This window comes from Ictidomys tridecemlineatus, chromosome 12 (assembly GCF_052094955.1).
Source record: "Ictidomys tridecemlineatus isolate mIctTri1 chromosome 12, mIctTri1.hap1, whole genome shotgun sequence".
NCBI lineage: Eukaryota > Metazoa > Chordata > Mammalia > Rodentia > Sciuridae > Ictidomys > Ictidomys tridecemlineatus.
In genome coordinates this window covers 70,935,257-70,954,025 of record NC_135488.1, presented here as the reverse complement: position 1 = coordinate 70,954,025, position 18,769 = coordinate 70,935,257, and positions in this window count along the sequence as shown.

The window sequence follows — 18,769 nt, the reverse complement described above, 5'->3', positions numbered from 1 at the left end:
TCTAAGATGGTGCTCAGTGATCCCTATCTCCTGGTTTTCATGTCTATGTATGGTTTCCTCCCACATTGTATCAGGGTTGGTCCGTAAGACCAACAAAATACGGCAGAAGTGGTGGTGTCGGTCTCAGAGGCTAGCCAAAGACACTGCGATATCTGCCTTCGTTTCCTTTTGGGGCTGCTCACTTTGGAAGAAGCCAGCTGCCTCCTTGTGAGGTTCCTGCAGCCCTCTTGGAGATCCTCAGGGTGAGGAACGGAAGCCTCCTGCCAGCAGCCATCCAGGAGCCATCCTGGACGTGTGTCCTCCAACACAGTCAAGACCTCGAATGACAGCAACCTCTTTCAATATCTTAAACACAACTTGGTGAGAAACTGAACCAGAACCTTCCAGCTTGACTGCTTCCAAATTCCTGACTCTCCGAAATATAGGTGTGTGTGTGTGATTTGTTTAAGCAGCTAAGTTTTGCGTTAGTTTGATACACAGAAAGGGCTAGGTCAGGACCTGGGTACATGTAGCTCAGTGGTAAGGCACTTGCCTAGCATGCATAAGGCCCTGAGTTGGATCTCCAGCACTGCCAAAAAAAAAAAAAAAAAAAGAATGAAAGAAAAAAAGAAATGTCATCCAATGCACTTGGCAGCTGTAAGTGCATTCTTGGCTGTGTCTGGGGAGGCTTCTGGGCTGGGGGTTTGCCTCCTGTGCCAGACAGGAAGTAGTAGGGCTCCCAGAAGGTTCTAGCCACTCACTCCCTCTTCCTTCCCTCACACCTCAGGAACTTCCCCTCAAAATCCCATCAGCAGATGTGGAAAGAAATCCTAACAGAACTTCCCTTATCTGACTAAAAGCCAAACTTTACCACAGACCCCTCCCTGCCAGTCAGGAAGGTGTCCGGCCTTGGCCACCTGGACATTTCAAAAAGAGTATGTAAACAAGTCACATCAAAACCTTCCATCCTCGGAAGCCTAATCTGCCGCCCTTTTGTTAAATTGGTACAAACCCTTAACCTCTAGATATTCAGCAAGGTACTTGTTACTGAGTGCTTCTACTGGTAACTAGACCAGGTCTTTTCTTTTGTTAATCTCTCAGTTAATTCACAGGCCACCTACTCAAAGCCTAAATTGGGAAAGGAAAAGTTTTCCCTCCCAACACCTTTAAATGAAAGAAATCCCCAGGGGCCACCATGTGCAAAGTTCTAGAGCCTTCTGCACTGTTTTCTCTCTGGTATAATGAACTTTCCATGAGAGCAGCCTCTGCAGAGGGGAGGCCCCAGGCACTCACAGTTCCCATCCTCCACCTGCCTTGGTGCAGATGGCCAGGGACCCAGGAAAACGCAACTGCTGACCTTAGGTCACAGCCTGGGCACCTCTGCATACATGAGGCTGTGCCTCCGGGTTGTTAGTCACCACCTTTGCTGGTGATTTTGGTTTATTTCACGAACAACTTTGCTTTATACCAGGCTCTGTTCTAAGTCTTTTACAGATATCAAGTCATTTAATCCTCAGAACAACCCTGTGCAGTAAATGTTATTATTACCTTCACTTTACAGATGAGGATCATAGGACACAGAGGGGTTAAGCAGTTTGCCCAAGGTTACACAGTGAAGGAGTAGCAACACTAGGCAGCTCCCATGCTTCGGCCGCAGTTGAGAATTGATTTAGTGTCTATTTAGTGAGCATTTGGTGTCACTGGTACACTATTTCTTGGCGAGACCTCCCAAGGTTAGACAAGGTTACATACTTTGGTTCAGGATTTAGGGAACTCCAGGCAGAGCTTCACCTCCTAAGGAAACCAAGCCACATGTCACTGGGAAAACCACAGGGGTTCATTTTCCAAGGCCAACCTGTATGCTCAACTCTGAGGGTTGGCCTGACTCCTGCTGCTTGGCCAGTTCCCTATGGAGATGGCCCTATCCTTCCCCATCTTCCTAGTTCAAAGCTTCTCAACCCAGGGCACCTTTGCCCCCCACCCGGAGGAATATTTGGCAAAGTCTAGGGACATTTTTGACTAGAAGGCTGCTACTGACTGGCACCTAGTGAGCAGGGCCCAAAGATGTGCTGGACTTTCTCAAACGCACTTGGCAATGTCTCAATTCAACGGTGCCACACTTGAAAAACTGAGCTGGGCTCACCTCATTCCAACCATAAGTCCTTGGAAATACAATATAGATTTTGAGGACTGACAGATGTAGCTGACATTATTTTGTAACAGGTTTTGTGCTATTTTATATTGTCATTCTCATAAGTCAGGCTTTGTTACTATTATTATTATTTTTATATGTATTTTTCTTATGTGGTGCTGAGGATCGAACCCAGGGCCTCGCACGTGCTAGGTGAGGGCTGTACCACTAAGTCACAACCCCAGCCCCTTTGTTGCTATTATTATTTTTGCAGCCCTGGGGATTGAATCCAGGGGTTTTCTATCACTGAGCTACATGCCCAGTCCTTTTTATTTATTTATTTTTAATTTTGAGATAGGGTCTCCCTCAGTTTCTGAGACTGCCTTCGAACTTGTGATCCTCCTGCTTCAGCCTTCTGAGTCACTGGGATTACAGACATGTGCCACCACGCCTGGCTTATTATCCATATTTTATAGACTGGGAAAAAGTTTTAAGGTCAGGTGGCTTGGTCAAGGTCACATAGCTAATAAGTGACAGCCAGGTTTCTTGTCTTCTCAGGCACTGATATACATAATTAGACAAAGTAAAGATAGTAAGTTCCCAGGGAGACCTGGCCCCATGCCTACCCTAGGCCTGCCTTCGTCCTCCCCTGGGAACAGAGGGGTCAGAACCCTTCTCCATGGCATAGTTGCAGCCAAGTTTTTCAAAGCCAGCAGAGAACAGCTTGGGCTACCTGTTTCTTAAAGAAGAGGAAGAGTGGGGAGAAGAAGATTGGACGGGATGTTTTACATAGAGACAGTTGGGATGGAGAGGATGGAGCGGGCAAGAGATTGGACGGGAAGTGAGGCCTGGGAGCTTTTTATTATTTATTACAGCAGGGCAATGAATGGGAGGTTTGTTTCTAAGCCATAAATACCCTCCTTTGATCCCTGTGCATATCAGAGATAAATGAGTCACTCTTAGGCCTCAGAAATTAATGATTGTCCTAATTATCACCCCAAGTGACCTTCCAGCATTAGTAATTCTTACCACTCTCTGCAAAATAGCTGTGTCAAGGTTTGACCCGGTCCAGGAAAGAGATGGACCTGAAGTGGGGTGAACATTCGTAGTTCCTGTGGCCATTCCCCACTCCCCAGTCCTAGCCTCAGTTTGCAGAAATGAAATTGGCCTCCATTCCTAAGGCCAGAGAATCATTAGAACCAGACCCCAGCTTCTGGCCTCTGCCTTGATTGTCCCTCAAGATGTATCAAGTAAGGAACAGAAGTAAAGTTGTCTTTGTCTTCAAACCCCAGAAGCACTGTGCAGGCAAGCAGCTCAGGGCCTTGTCAAATCCTGACCTGGGGAAAGGGGGCCCCCAAGGTGCTTCCAGGAAGACAGGGCGATCCGGAAGCAAGAGGACATTTGGTGCAAAGTTAACATTTGACCTCTTCGGCAGGCCCCTTCCCATTCAGGCTGGGGAAGAGCTTTGAAGTTTCCTTTGTCTGCCTGTTTTCATAGCCCTGATCCTGTACTGGAATTGGCTTGCAGCCCTGCCCCATCCCTGGAGAGTTGTTCTTCAACTACAAAAGTCTTAGAAGAATACTACAAGCTCCACCCGCCATCCCCAAGCTATGGCCTGGTTTTCCTTTGGGCTGAAATGCTTGGGAGGAAAAGGGCTCCTGTTTACAGTTTCGCAAGATGAAAGCCCCTGACCCCTAGAACCAGATCTGAGGACAGGCACTGCCAAGGGAGCTAGTTAGGGAGGAGGGAGGAGGAGGGAGATGAAGAGGGTTCTAGCGAGATTGTCCCTCAAGATGTATCAAGTAAGGAACAGAAGTAAAAAGCAGGTGGGCCCAGCCTCTCCGGTCAGGCCTCATGAGCAGACCATTCACTTCATGGGGCTAAATATCAATTTCAGGGTCTTTGTTTCTCTGTTTATGAGAGCATTCTGTTTGTAGTGTTGCTCAAGCCCACCAGAAAGGCAGTGTAAAAGCAGGAGAAGTGGGGATAAAGAAGGAAGAAAGGAGAGAGAGAGAGAGAGAGAGAGAGAGAGAGAGAGAGAGAGAGAGAGAGAGAGAGAGAGAATCAGAGAGCCCCATAGACTCCCGCAGAATTATCTGGAATCACGCTGAGCCTACTTTTCAGAGTAAAGAGCCTGAGCAATGGTTCCATCTTGTGGCTGTAAGTGGAAATCACACCAGGTCTCTCCCTCACTAGCCCCATAGCTGCACACGTGTTATTTGTGTGATCTTTGTAAACCACAGGAACACAAGCCATGGTTCTTGTTTCTACCCCAGGTAATACCTTCTTTCCCCAAAATCTATCCTCCCAAACTACTCCAAACTCTGTACCCTCTTCCACATACCTTTTGAGCAAGTCCATAATTTACCTAGTAAAATACTTGCTATTTGGTATTCGACTCCACCTGAACTTTAAGATTCATTCAATCATCCCATTCCACCATCTTTTTTACCCCCTTGCCCTCTCCCTTCCCCTCCCTCCCGTTTGTCCTATCTGGAGTTCATTTAATCTCTCCATTACCCTAAGTATATATATGAGGACACGAATAGTGTGAATATACTTTGTATTCAACCAGAGATAGGAAAAATTGTGTTCTATATGTGTAATATAAATTATAATACATTCTGCTGTCATATATAACAAATTAGAATAAAAAATTTTTAAAAAAGGACTGGGGATACAGCTCAGTGGTAGAGTGCTTGCCTAGCATGTGCAAAGCCCTGAATTCATTCTCTAGCAATGCAATATTAAAAAAAAAAAGTTCATTTTTCAGGGAAGTATATTGCTGTCATAATTGGAATGTCATTGATTATGACATGAAATTCTATATATTCCAGCCTAAAACTCTCTGAAACTCTGTGTTGAAAATGGCAGAATTTTATGGATCAATCCACTAATTCAGCATCTGAGCTTTTTTTAAGTAATTTTTTTTTTGACAACAAAATTAACGTGTTAGAAATATTGATCACACAAGGGAAATAAAAATGTTCTATTCTCCTCTCCACCCCCTCAAAAAAGATTCATTCAGTCATTCAACAAATATTTACTGGCCATTTATTATGTGTCAGATATTGTTCTAAGACCTGGGGACCTGAATATAAATAAAAATGACCTTACATTTTAGCTATGGAAACAAATATTTAGACACATAAATTTAAAAAAATCTCATGGGAAGTAGTAATAAGTGCAATAAAGAGAAGAAGCCTGCCTATGCTTACACCCCAAATCCCAAATATCCAACTGAATGCCTCCACCAAGTCATCGTTAAAAAATTATTTATTTATTTATTTATTTGGCTACCACACACAAGGCCCTGGGTTCAATCTCCAGCACTGAAAAAAAATTTTTTTTAATTAAATATTTAAAAAATACAGTTCTTTCGAAGTTTAATTTCAGCTTAGACATCTGGTGAATGGTCAGTTCCTATTCCAGGCATCTTGCTCTGGCCCTTGCTCATTTTCCAGGTGAACAAACAGAGGTGTTTCCAGGTGTGTGTACAGAACAGGCGGGGCCTTATTTGGGGGAGGGAGTCTGGCTGAGTTGTTCTTTATTTCTGAAGCATTGGGTTTCCTATAAGTCAGGGAGCCAGTTGCTTACAAGTAATACTGTACCAAACTCAATTGCTATCAGGTTTGAGTCAACAAGAGTGAATCAATTATCTGATCATTATTATTCAAAGTGCAGGTATGAAGACTCGAATTGGTGTGAATATACTTTGTATACAACCAGAGATAGGAAAAATTGTACTCTGTGTAATAAGAATTGTAATGCATTCCGCTGTCATATAAAATAAAATTTAAAAAAGAGTGAATCAAGCATTTCCTGCTGCCTTCTGGGTAGAGAGGAAAGAAACAGGTCTCATCGGGTTCCTTGAGGTCAGAAATGCCTGCAGCAAAGAATCTGAGGACCTGAAATCCCCTCTTAGGATCTGTATTCGCAATTCCTGTTTCATACCTGAGAAGCGCAGCCCAGCAAGGCGGGCCGGGGAATGGGCTGTCTTTTTCTAGAGTATTTTGTAAACTTGATAGCCAGGCTCACATGGCCTCCACCAAAATAAAAGACAAAAATAAAACAAACAAAAAAAACAGAACAAAACAAAAAACCTTTGGATGCTAGACAACATCTTCATGATGAATCTAGTTTTTTTTGTGTGTGTGTGTGTGTGTGTATGTGGTTTTTTTAGCAACTGCTTGACTGAGGTGTGTCCTTGACAATTGATAGCTTCCAGGGATCCATCCAAGAGGAAGTCCTCGGAAGAGAAAGTGTTCCTCCTGACATTCTATGTGTTGGACAACCTGCTCTGATGGCAGCTGAGGCTCTAGTGCTTGGCTCTTGTTTGGTGGACTGTCTCTTGCCCAGGTAAGTTTGTCCTGTCTTGTGACAGTGCTTGCGTGCCTGGACCTGGGGAAAGGCCCTGATGGAATCTTTCCCTTGGGCTGTGCCTGTACCTGTGCCTGTGTGCGTGTAAGAAAGATTGGTCACTGCTGCCTTGAAGCTAATCCAGCCGGATATACCTGGATCAGAAGCCACAGTCAACTTGCCTAAAGGCAAATCATTGGCAACCAGTGCAAAGGATTATTTCCTTGTCCTCTCCCTGCCACAAAGAAACAGGGCAACCTCTACCACCTCTCCAGTGAAAGTTCCAATGGCAATTAGCTCCGTGGGGTTTTCCTTTTTAGGAGGATGGGGCCAAGGGTGGGAGATGGTATAGGGCTGGCACTGTTGGCCAGGGCCTAGGGTGAGGGTACTTGAATGTTGCCTGTAAGTGTAAATTGTTGCTCCATGGGCAGCGTGACCATGTGTGTCCTGCCCAGGTCATGCCTGCTTCTTCCTTCCTCCTCCTCCTCCTCCTCCTCCTCCTCTTCCTTCTTCTTTTATATTTAGTTGTCAATGGACTTTTATTTTTTATTTATTTGTATGTGATGCTGAGAATTGAACCCAGTGCCTCACATATACTAGGCAAGCACTTTTCCACTGAACCATAACCCCAGCCCCTTGTTCTTTATTAATTACTATAAATGTTTAAAAGTATCATTTTTTTTTTTGCTTTGAAAAGTCCTGTTTTAGAGAATAAATGATATGCTGAACTAACCTTTGGGGTACCCTTAAGAATGAATCCTAAAAGTAGTCAGGAAGCTAGGCTTCAGGGCTGTTTATTACAGAGCTATAGACTTCAAGAAAAGTCAGAGCTAAGTTATGGGTACAACAACAGACGATTAACTCAATTGGTTAAATAAAGGATGTTCAACAGGTCACTGGGGACTGTCCTTCTTCCTTTGACTCTTTCTCATCGCTCTCTCATTGCTCCCCTTGCTCTTCCCTCTAATCTCTTTCAACTGCAAAGACCATCATTCTCCTACTAAGGGCCTGGGCATGCCCATCAACGTGAATCTATGCACAGGGCTTCTACAGATGAATACAAAACCATGGATGTTAATGACTGTGACTCTTTTACTTTGCTTAAATCTGAACCCTGGGACAGAAATAAACTTTCTCTTCTTGCTTTAGGGAAGAGAGACACATTGATTTCTTATTGCTATTGGACGAGACATGTTTGTCAGCTTTTGGTCACTGTAACAAAATAACTAAGATAATTAACTTATAAAGAGAAAAGGTTTATTTTGGCTCACAGGTTTGGAGGTTCCAGTCCATGGCAGATTGTCCCTGTTGTTTGGGTCTGTGGTGAAGCAGCACATAATGGCAGGAGCATATGGTGGAGCAAAACTGCTCCCCTCAGGGCTAGAAAGCAAAAGAAAGTCTTCTCTTTCTTTTGGGGATGGAAGCCCATGATTCTCTTCAAAAGCACACACCTAATAACCTAAGGAGTCACCACAAGACCCTGCCTCTCAAAGGTTCTACCACTTCCTAGTAGCATCACCCCGGACCAACGCTTTAACATATGGGCCTTTGAGGGACACTCAGCATCCAGCTAAGGCAGTGGGCCATGCTTTGCAAATACTAGTGAGACCCAGAGTTACTGGAAGGTGGTGGTGGAAGCTTTCTCATTAGACAGATTTCTGGACCCCTTTCCTTGGGGCTTCAGAACCAGAAAACCAGCCATGGGCCCAGGAGTTTGTATTTTAACTGAAATGCCCTTCTCATACCTGGCAGTTCTGAAGCAGACTGCCCTCTGGCTACTCTGTTGGCAGACATTGATCTTTGCTTCAGCCAGAATCAGAGGTGTTGAACCTGAAATGCTCTTGATCTCCAGGCATTTCTCTTGGCCAGGTGCTCAATGAAGGCCTGTCCTCAGAGCTTTCAAAACGGCCTGAGTGGAAATCAATCTTCATTGAGACTTGAAATTCTGGCCAGGACTTCCCCCTCTGAGAGAAAGGTCAGGAAGGCTCCAGCCCCGGTATTCTAAAACCTGTTCCCTCTGTCTAACATTGAGCTTCATAAGATACAAATTCTGAGATGCCCTAAGTTTAATCACAAGGGTGAGAGGGGGAAGGATCGAGGAGAGGAGAGCTGGGGGTGGTTAATCAGTTAACATGCTACAGGCTGAGAACAAAAGACAATTTTGCTTTTCTTTTTTGGTACCAGGGATTGAACCCAGGGGCCCTTAACCACCAAGCCACATCCCCAACCCCTTTTTGGATTTTATTGAGAGACAGGGTCTTGCTGAGTTGCTTGGGGCCTCCCTAAGTTGCTGAGGCTGGCTTTGAACCGTGATCCTCCTCCCGAGCCACTGGGATTACAGGCATGCACCACTGTGCCAGGCTCTGCATTCCTGAATGTATATTAGAACATTTATGCCCATCTCAGCCCTAGAGATACCACTGCACCCTGCTCACCACCCCCAACCAATCCAGAAGCAACAACCGCCTCTCCACATGCACTGCTCTCCTGCCCCAAAGTTGTCCCCCACCAAACATAATCCTGCCCCTCTTATCTAGAGCCAATGTAAATAACTCACATCTTCCTTTCCCTATTCTCCTTATTTAAAAAATGCCCTTAGCTCTGATCCAGTGGACATTTTCCAACTGCTACATAGCCCCGCTGTTGGCAGTTGTGAGAACGTGTCCCAGACCTGGTGCTTTTCCTGGCTTGTATCTGTAACAGTTTCAACAAACCCATTTATTTCCGAGATCCTTAATAGCTCGAATGCAGATGTCTGCATTTCCACACAGAAAGCTGGAAGCCAGAGCCCATGCTTGCTGCAGATGCATGAAGTGGCTCAGTCACCAACCTGCCATCAGCAGGCCACAGGGTAGAGTTACCACCCAAGTAGCTATAACAGTGATGGAAGCTGCAGGAGACAGGGAGCCTAGGTGACAGGCTCCTGGAACCAGGGGGTGCTCGCAGACTGTCCTGGCTATGGGCCTTCCTCAGGCATTTTGCCACCTTGGCACAGCTGAGGGGAGGATTAGCACTGGACATCTTTGGCAAGATCTATTGACATAAGCACCTGTCTGCACTTCCACTGCAGAACAGAGATGTTGGCTAGTGGTCTCATGGGGTCATTAGTCACAGTTGTTGGGGAAGAAGCCGTCTAGGCCACCAGGGCTGTTGTCTGCAGTAGCCAGGGAGACCATTCAGCTGTTCTTTTTTACCCTGATGGAATGAGAAGCAAACATTTAGAGCTAGGGCAGCAGAGGTGCTGGAGAAACACAGGGAAGCCAGGACACCTGTTTGTGATTGACAGGTCTGGAGGGGAGATGGCAGGGGAAGGGGTGTTCAGCTGGTAAGCCTAGCTCTACCTGATGCTGTGGCCTCCATGCTGCATAGGAGAGACAGGACTCGGGGGGCAAGACTCAGCCTTTTTAGGAACTCAAAACTGACAATTCTCATTGGAGAATTGGGATTTTTTTTTTTTAACGAAAAAAATTGTATTTGCTTAGAAGCATTCAGAATGCTTCAAAACAGCATACAAAAAAACAGCTGCAACTTTTTTTTGTTGTTTTTGCAATTACAGAGTGGTATTCAGTTAACAGAACAACAATTATTTCGTATAAGCTGCATCAGAGACAACTGAAGATGAAAAACTACCATCCCATATATAACTAATTTGTGCTGTGCACATCAAGAACCTGCTCTGAACTTCCCTGCCAATTTACAACCCCCACATTGTACCAGGCAGGGTTAGTGGCCACCGAGAGTATCACCAGGTCAGAGCTGTCTAAAGACACATTCGGTAGTGTATTAACTATACAAAAAAAGACACTGGACAGTTTAAAAACAAATCTTACACAGCCTTTTTTTTTTTTTTTCAGCCTTGACAACTCCTCCACCCCCACTTTTTTTTTTTTCTGCATCTGGTTTTCCTTTAGCTCATTAGGCAGGAATATCCTTCTCCTATTTTTTTTTTTGAAATTTTTTTTAGTTGTAGTTGAACATAATACCTTTGTTTTATTTATTTATTTTTATGTGGTGCTGAGGGTCAAACCCAGCGCCTCACACGTGCTAGGGGAACACTCTACCGCTGAGCCACAACCCCAGCCCCTCTATTTTTCCTTCAATTTAGCAGCTTTCTTTTCATAAGGCTGCTTGTCATGTGCAGCAGTGCGATTCCACATCTCTCTCAACTTCTTTGCAACATCACCAATGGATAGGCCAGGATGCTCTCCTTTGATTTCGGGGCGATACTCAGAACAGAACAAGGAGAAGGTTGATGGAAGCCTCTTGGGTGCACTGGGTGGAGTCCTTGACCATCTTTTTTTGTTTCCCCTTTACGAGGGATACAGGTTTTCATTTCTCTTTCATAAGAAAGGAAAATCTGAAGACACGGCAAAGGCAGACAAGGCCTATTATGGTACTTATTAGCACATGTGGCTATTGAAATTGGTTAAAAATTGTCAAAGTTAGAAATTTATTTCCTCAGTCACACTACCCACATTTCACATTCTCAATGGTCAAGGTAGCTAGTGGCTACTGCATTGGGTTGGGCAGATTATTGAATAATCTTTCATTTATATAAATAAGTGGGAATGGTTATATTTAAACAAAATTTTATGTACAAAAACAGCCAGCAGCTGGGTCTGTCCCATGGTTGTAGACCTCTGCTCTAGGATTAAAATGGCATATTTTCCATCAGGGAGGATTTGCTTTTGCTGATAGCCTGGAGTGTGCCAACCTGGAAATATGCTAACTCCTCTTGGACTCTCCTCAGGCTAAGAGTCCCAGACGGTGTCCCCATTTTGCTGCTATTCCATAGTGGCATAGTGTCTGCAACCACCCTCAAGTCAACATGCCTCTAGAAATTTCTTATTCATCTAATCCCATTGTAGTTTTCTTTGGAGGGTAAAGTGGGAATGGGGTACATAGAAATCTCTTTTTTTGCTTAAGAATGAGCCATTTTGCATGCATGTTCAAGACCTGGTCCCATAGTGGGAGAGTCCTGTAGAACTCAGAGTCCCTCTGGGTGTCAGAGGAAGATGTTCTCTCTCACATTACTGTCCTTATTTTTTTCTAGTTCAACGTGGCTGTTCTAACTTCCATGGGAGAATTGAAGAAAGCTCAGTATGCTTTGGGAGCTGGGGTTTAGCCCGCTTTCTTCATGGTGTTCAGATGCGGCACCATATTGGATGTTGGTGATTCCTTCACAGAGTGTGTAGCAACCGGGAGATAAGAGCCAGACCCTTGCCATGGAGGAGTTCGCAGTCGGGTGTTAGAGACAAACTGGTGACAGCCAAATGCAGCACAACAGATGCCATGCCTGATGACTCTCAGCATGCTAGTGTTCACAGGGGGCTGAGAGCAATCAGAAAAGGGAGGAGTTACAGGAAGTAGAGGGAAGCTTCCAGGGTGTGCCCTTTTCTGTGACTCTTTAGCCAAGATTTTTTTTTTTTTTTTTTTTTTTTTTGGTGCTGGGGATGGAACCCAGGGCCTTGCACACACTAAGCACGCACTGTACTACCGAGTCACATGCCCAGCCCTGTTCCTCAGCTCTGTTATCTACAGAGGAGGGACAAAGCATCAGAGTAGCATATCTCTCAATCAGAAGATGCCATGTCAGTTTGAAGGATCCATCCACTGTCTTGGAATACCCAGCCACCTGCCAAACATCTGGTGCAACTGGACCCCCTAAGCTGGGCTAGGAAACACATTGTCATCACATCCAGAGTTTAGTGGTCAGAAAGATGGTGCTGAGAGCCAGGACAAGCTCATCTTCCAGGGGGCTCCTCCTCACACTTGTTTTCAACAGAATATGGAGAGGAAGGCCTCTCGTGCCTGTAGACACTTGGGAAGCTTGTGCTTACTGCATAGGCACTGGCTGTTCACGGGGTGCTGCTTTCCATGGGACTGACTTCAGACCCACCAGTGGTGCCTTCTGGGGCCAGTAGTATGTCTCTGCTGAATCTCTTTTTTGCTTAAGAATGCTGAAAGTCTTGTCCTGTTCCCCCGCCCTGACTTCCAGGTGGTAGTTAGAAACATCCTCAAATCCAAGTGTCATCCATGTGGAAAACAAAAGGGCAGAGGCTGAGGGGCCCTCCAAATGGGAGGAGGAAGCCCCTAGGACCAAAACCCAGGACCTCATACCCTCACTTGACCCCCAGAGATCAGATCTCTCCAAGAGGTACCCCTAAAATTTGGAAAGTTCTCAGGAAGTCAGGATTGGGCATCGAACTTCCTAGATCCCTACACTTGCTGGCAACAGCTGGGCTGAGCCTTTATATTTGAAGGGTGAGAGCAGTAAATACCAAGTTGTCACGTGGCTCTAGGGCCTGCCCCTTGGGACCATAGCTAATGCTTCTGCTGGTACCACTGGAGACGTCCTTACCCAAGAAGGTCAGGATATGAGACTCTACTCCACAGTGCTTTCCCTGGCTGGGGCATGAAGATATTAATGGATTTCTCTTCTCATCCCCAGCTACAGATGGAGGAAGCATTGACAACAAGCTTCTACTGAGCATGAATGTAGAGGAGTCACCCAGTTATTGAAACCTAAAGTTGTTGAGTTGTTTGGGGTTCTACCTTTCATGAACAAACTAAAGAGAATCAGGACTAAAGTTTGTCTTTCCCTTCCTGTCATCAAAACAGCTAAGTCTAGCTTCTAGATAAAATCCAACTTCAATTAGCAGCTGTAGCTTTTTACCTGTCCATGCCTCTGCTCAGATGCCACCAATAGTTACTGTCACATCACTCTAGCTAATTCTTTCCTAGCACTTTTTTATTTGGGGGGGGGAGTACTGAAGATTGAGCCCAGGGGTGTTTAACCACTGAGCCACATCCACAGCCCTTTTTAAAATATTTTATTTGGAGACAGGGGCTCACTGAGTTGCTTAAGACCTCGCTAAGTTGCTGAGGCTGGCTTTGAACTCATGGTCCTCCTGCCTTGGCTCCCTAAACTGATAGGATTACAGGCATGTGCCACCGCACCTGGCTCTGAGAACTTTTTGATGTCAGTTCTTTCCTCATTTATAGCCTGTATGTCTCACTGAAAAGCAAGTGTCATGAGGACAGGCACCTTGTCGTGGGAAGGTTCTTGATGTGTATCATAGAGCTGCTAAACAAACACTACCACTTCTTGGAACGTCTTCTTTTGAGGGCCTTCAGGAAATCCAAGGATGAACTTTACTGAATAATTGTTTATGATTTTAGATTGACAGAATTCTGGTGAGAGAGGGCTTTGAGTATGAGAAAAGGCTCTTAAAAAATGTTCCAGATTTTCTTAGTTCTGGACCCTTTGTTCATCTATTTGCACCAGTGGAAATCCCACAGATTAGTGAATACCAGCTATTCTCTCCCATTTACCTTCAGGAAAATGGGTAGGTTTCTCCATATCTTTTGACCCCCTTCACCCCACTCTGCCAAAATACCAAGTTTTAGAATCCTTTGAAGTTTCAGTTAAAAAGCTTTTCCTAAAGTCCATTTTCTGAGGTTGATGGTTAAGGGGGCTATTGGGAGCCCAGGAAGCAGACTCGACTCTAGGTAAGCGTGTCCTGTGTCCTCACTGAGTGTGGAGAATAGATGGGCACCCCTCCACCGAGGTGGCTATCTAACAAACTGGAAAGAAGCTTGGCAAACCCCAGACGGGTCCTGGCTTGGACATTCTGAATCCTCTGGGCTCTCTGTCAGATGTCACTTTCCCATGCCTCACAGAGCCAAAAGCAAAGTTGCAGCAACTTGGTAACCTTTTCAATAAGTCACCACTATCCCGGATGTGACCTGTATGGAAACAGTGACTGCGCTTCCAGAGCCAGAGGTGCTTCTGCGGACTTTGTCATTTGCTGGGTCACTGTGCTCCCCAGGCTGGCAGTAACCAGTTCCAGAGAGGCAGAAAGCTGTAACTGGAGAGGACTGGAACTTAATGGCAGGGCTGTTCTACAGCATTTTCTATTCTTGACACTGTCTTTCTTCCTCCCTTTTTAAACCCCCTTTCTTAGCTCAGAGCTTCCATAGTAGGTGCCCCTGACCCTCTGCGGCTGCTCCAGCAAATAGAAAGAGCTATTGTCTAGGTGGTTAGGAGTGGGGAGGTCTTCTTGCTGGTTCATCACAACAGTTGAGCTTTTGTAATCCTAAGAATTTTCATGTCAAATAAAGCTGTTAAGTCCAATTTGAAAACAGAGGGAAGAAAAAGTGTTGGGTGGGAAGTGTTGGGTGGGAAGTGTTGGGTGGGTGCTTTGGAAATATCTAGGAGTTGCTGAAGGGGAGCCTCCCATTCCTTTCAGGAATTTAACAACTGGGGTTTTGTCAGAAGGCACTAAGTGAACCTGCTAACCAGAGGGCAGGGGGTGTAGCTCAGCGACAGAGCACTTGCCCAGCAGGCTCAGGCCCTGATGATCCCCAGCCCACAAATAGACAGACGCTGGTAACAAGAGCCACCCAGATCTCAGAGGCTTCAAACAAAAGGTGCTGCTGTGGCTTGGCTCTGGTTTGTCCCTTCTGAAAACTCACCTTGAAATCAAATCTCCACAGTGAGGAATTAAGAGGGTGAAAACCGTAGTGTTTAGGGGAGGGGTCCTGGGAAGGTAATTAGGAACAAGGACATCAAGGTGGGGCCTCCAGGACTGAATGTTGGTGGTTTCATAAGAAGAAAGAGGCCAGAGGATAGGCACATGTGTCTCTGCCTCTCACCACACAATTCTCTGCCCCACCTCTGGACTCTGCCAGCAAGAAGACCATCACCAGATGTGGCCCACAACCTTGGACCAGAAGAGTGAGCCAAGGTAAATCTCTTTTCTTTATAACATACCAGTCTGTGGTTCAGCAGTATTAGCAATAGAAATTGGACCAATGGAGATGTGCGTCCCACTCAGGCCACAGGCCCTGTGTGAGACACGTAGGTTCTGCTCCTGGCACCAGCCTGACCGTTGCTGGTTGCCAAGCTAAGAGGAAGAGCTCTGGCATGTCTTTGCAGTGGCAGGTCAGAGTGCTGTGGCCAGAAATGACACACACTAGCCAGAAGTTATCATATAACCCTGCTCTCTTAAGATTGGAAAGAGCTGGAGGGCATGGGACTTTAAGTCAGTGACAGACATGGCCCATGTTGGTCTTTAGGACTTCTGCTCCAACTTGAAACCCTGAGACTTTGGATTGTTTTAACTATTCGGTGGTCTCAAGGGCCACAAAAGCATGGTTTCATGGCCTTGTTCTCCAGTTCTGGCCGAAAGAGCTACAGTTATTTTCTCAAAGCCTCTTTTTAGTTACAAGATATCAAGCGGCAGATTTGGAGGATGGGTAGCAATTGGGATTAGGAGCTGAAATCTGCATCACGGGCATGCCTATTTTGGCATCACCTGTAGGGCACCACTTGGGGTTGTACTCATAAAAGAAGAAGGCACAGATCGAGGGAGGAGGGAGTACCCTTTTGCTTGCCATAGTCATACCCCGCCTGATGAGACTGTTCTCAGTGTCATGCTTTGAAGGCAGCTTTGACACTCTGAATCCACAGACGGTTCAGCGGGCAGTGGGGCATCTCAAAGGTCATTGAAAAGGATAACTTGTAACAGCCATAAGTATTCAAAGTGCAATCAGAAGTTTCTCCTGTTCTGTGAGATTGCCTCCCCATAGGGAGATGGTTTGGACTGAGTTATAAGTAGGGTACTCGTTACTCTGTGGGACCAAAGAAAGCTAGAGAGAAAAACGGAAGAATACTTATGGTGGGTACTTCCTTGGGTCCCTCTTGATTGTCATGATGCCTTTCTGATTCCATTTTTTTTTCTTCCTCAGGAATAAAAATAAATCTTTCCTCAAAGGAGACCCCCATTACACAAAGGCACTGTTGCTCACAAGTGTTCTGCTACTAATTCCTCTAGAGTTATGAAATGGGTGTTAGGATCTCTGTTTTACAGGTGAGGTGACTAAGATTGAGAATAAAAGGAGCCAGGCACACAGTCTGACAAGATATTGTGGTTAAATGCAGAGTCTAGAGCTAGACAGCCTGGGTTCAAATGCTAACTCTGCAGCTTTTTAGCTGGGCAACTTGGGTAAGTCATTTAAACTCTCTGTTCTAGTCTTTGTAAAATGGAAATGATAGTACCTTAATGATGCAAACTTAAACCAATTTAATTATGAAGAGTACATTGAACATTAGTATCTTGGTACAAAAAATGAGCTGAATGAGTATCATCTATTTACTCTTAAAATTATTACCATGCCTAAATTAAGCTTGAAATACTAAAAGTGATTTGTATGAATAGGAAAGCAAGCCTAATTTCTCTTTCCCTTTCTCCTGTCACCCAATATAAATTAGGTAATATTTCTAATTTCCTAGAAATGACTCTGTTCTAACACTTCACCATTAGCCAGCAAGTAAGAGTTCATAAATAGAGGTACTAGATATATTCTAAACCTGTCAATCATATTTCAAGTCCTGAATCTTCTAAGCCCATCTTTTGAGCTAGTGGCAGAAGAGATTTGGCATCCTTGGGCCCAGGGGCTGCTGACCTTGTTGTTAGAACAGGAGTCAAGAACACACAGGTACTTAAATCCAGTGTTCAGCTTGTCCCCTGCACCAAGTCTTCTATCACAGATTCTAACACTTTGAAAAATCACTACTCAAAGACCCTCAGAGGTTTAAGACATCTGCAGAGGAATGGGGTGGGGGAACCCTACCAACCCTCTTCCCCATCTCCTTCTCTCTGCTTTTTTCTTGGATGGAAATTGTTCCCTACCCCTTTACTTGTGTTCTGCCTTTTAACTGGAGTCCAGGAACAAAACCAAGAGGCAGTGGGACTTGGTGTGAGGATCAGAATGGGATTCAGCTGACTAGGTTCCAATCCCAGAAGAGTCCCTGACGGTGTTTTGAATGCTGAGGGGAACACAGTCCCTGCTGCCTGTTCCATGAACTCTGAGGTGATGGGGAATGTGGCGTGGCTAGTCCTTTGTCCCATCCAAGGTCCAAGTGTGGATAGTCACCCCCCGTCCTCCACAGCTCTCAACCAGCTCAGAGATCTGGTGACGGGCAGGCAGTAGAGATGATAACAGTAATAGAATCCCTGGTCAACTAGGTCACAGCAGGTTAGACAACTTTGGAACTAGGACCTTGTTAAACTTACATGAGGACTTTATTAAGAGCTAAGAAAAGGGCTGGGGTTATAGCTTAGTTGTTAGAGTGCTTGCCTCACATGCACAAGGCCCTGCGTTCCAATCCAAAGCAACACACGTACACACACAGCTTTGAAAAGCATTCAAGATGAGATTTTTTTCCCAAAACAAACCTTCAGTTGACAAAACAGTCTTTCCCCAAACTTATCTTCATCATGTAAAAATGTTTAGCATGACTTAGTAAACCTCTCTGTGTCTCAAGTTTTCTATAACATGGGAATAATAATAGTACCTACCTCAAAAGGTTCTGTTGTGGAGGTTAAATGAATTAATACAAAGAGTTTATAACAGTGCATAGTGTGCAATGCAAATAAAAAGTGTTAGTGGTCATTACAAGATATTGCTTATAAGGCTATGCATGGTCATATGCCTTTTAAAATCAGGGCAACAGACTACCAAGAGCAAAAATAATTGGCTCTCAGACCCAGCTACTCTACTTCAGAAATCTTGGAATTGTATAGCTCATAAAACTCATGTAAGAGCGGAGTTGTAGCTCAGTGGTAGAGTGCTTGCCTAACACTTGTGAGGCACTGGGTTTGATCCGTAGTACCACATAATAAACAAACAAATAAATAAAGCAAAGATATTAAAACCCCCCATGTTACTAACATAGGATTTATCATAGGATTATAATAAAAATTAGAAAGATAAAATAAATTAGACCATCTACATGGCTGACTCCTTCATAGGCACTAAAAGATGGTGGCAATGCAAAGCTTCTTTAAAAAGATATGCAAACCTGAACACATAGCACATAACTGCAATGAAGCCGTAGATAGTTATGAATGCTGGGTGGAAAATCAGAGTGTACCTAGCAGAAACTGTGGGCTGTGGCATTGTGGGTCTTTCTTTTTCTTTAATAACTAAAAAGAAAATCTGTAATAGATGCTCAAGAGAGCATTTTGAATGAAACTGAAAGTGGAAACAGAACAAAATGAGATTCAGTACTTATTATCAGGAAGGCCTGACCTGACTTTCATCATTGAATACTAAGTGTCCACTTAGCAGTTCTTTCCTGAAATGAGTTGTTTTTAATCTTTGTTTTTGAAGAAAATATTAGCTCAGAGAAAGACAATCCCAGCAGAGAGAAGCAGCTGCTTTCCTCCTGTTGCTGGGATCCCTTTAGCCTTTTTGGACAATACTCAGATGTCTTGAGTCCAGAGCTCGCCT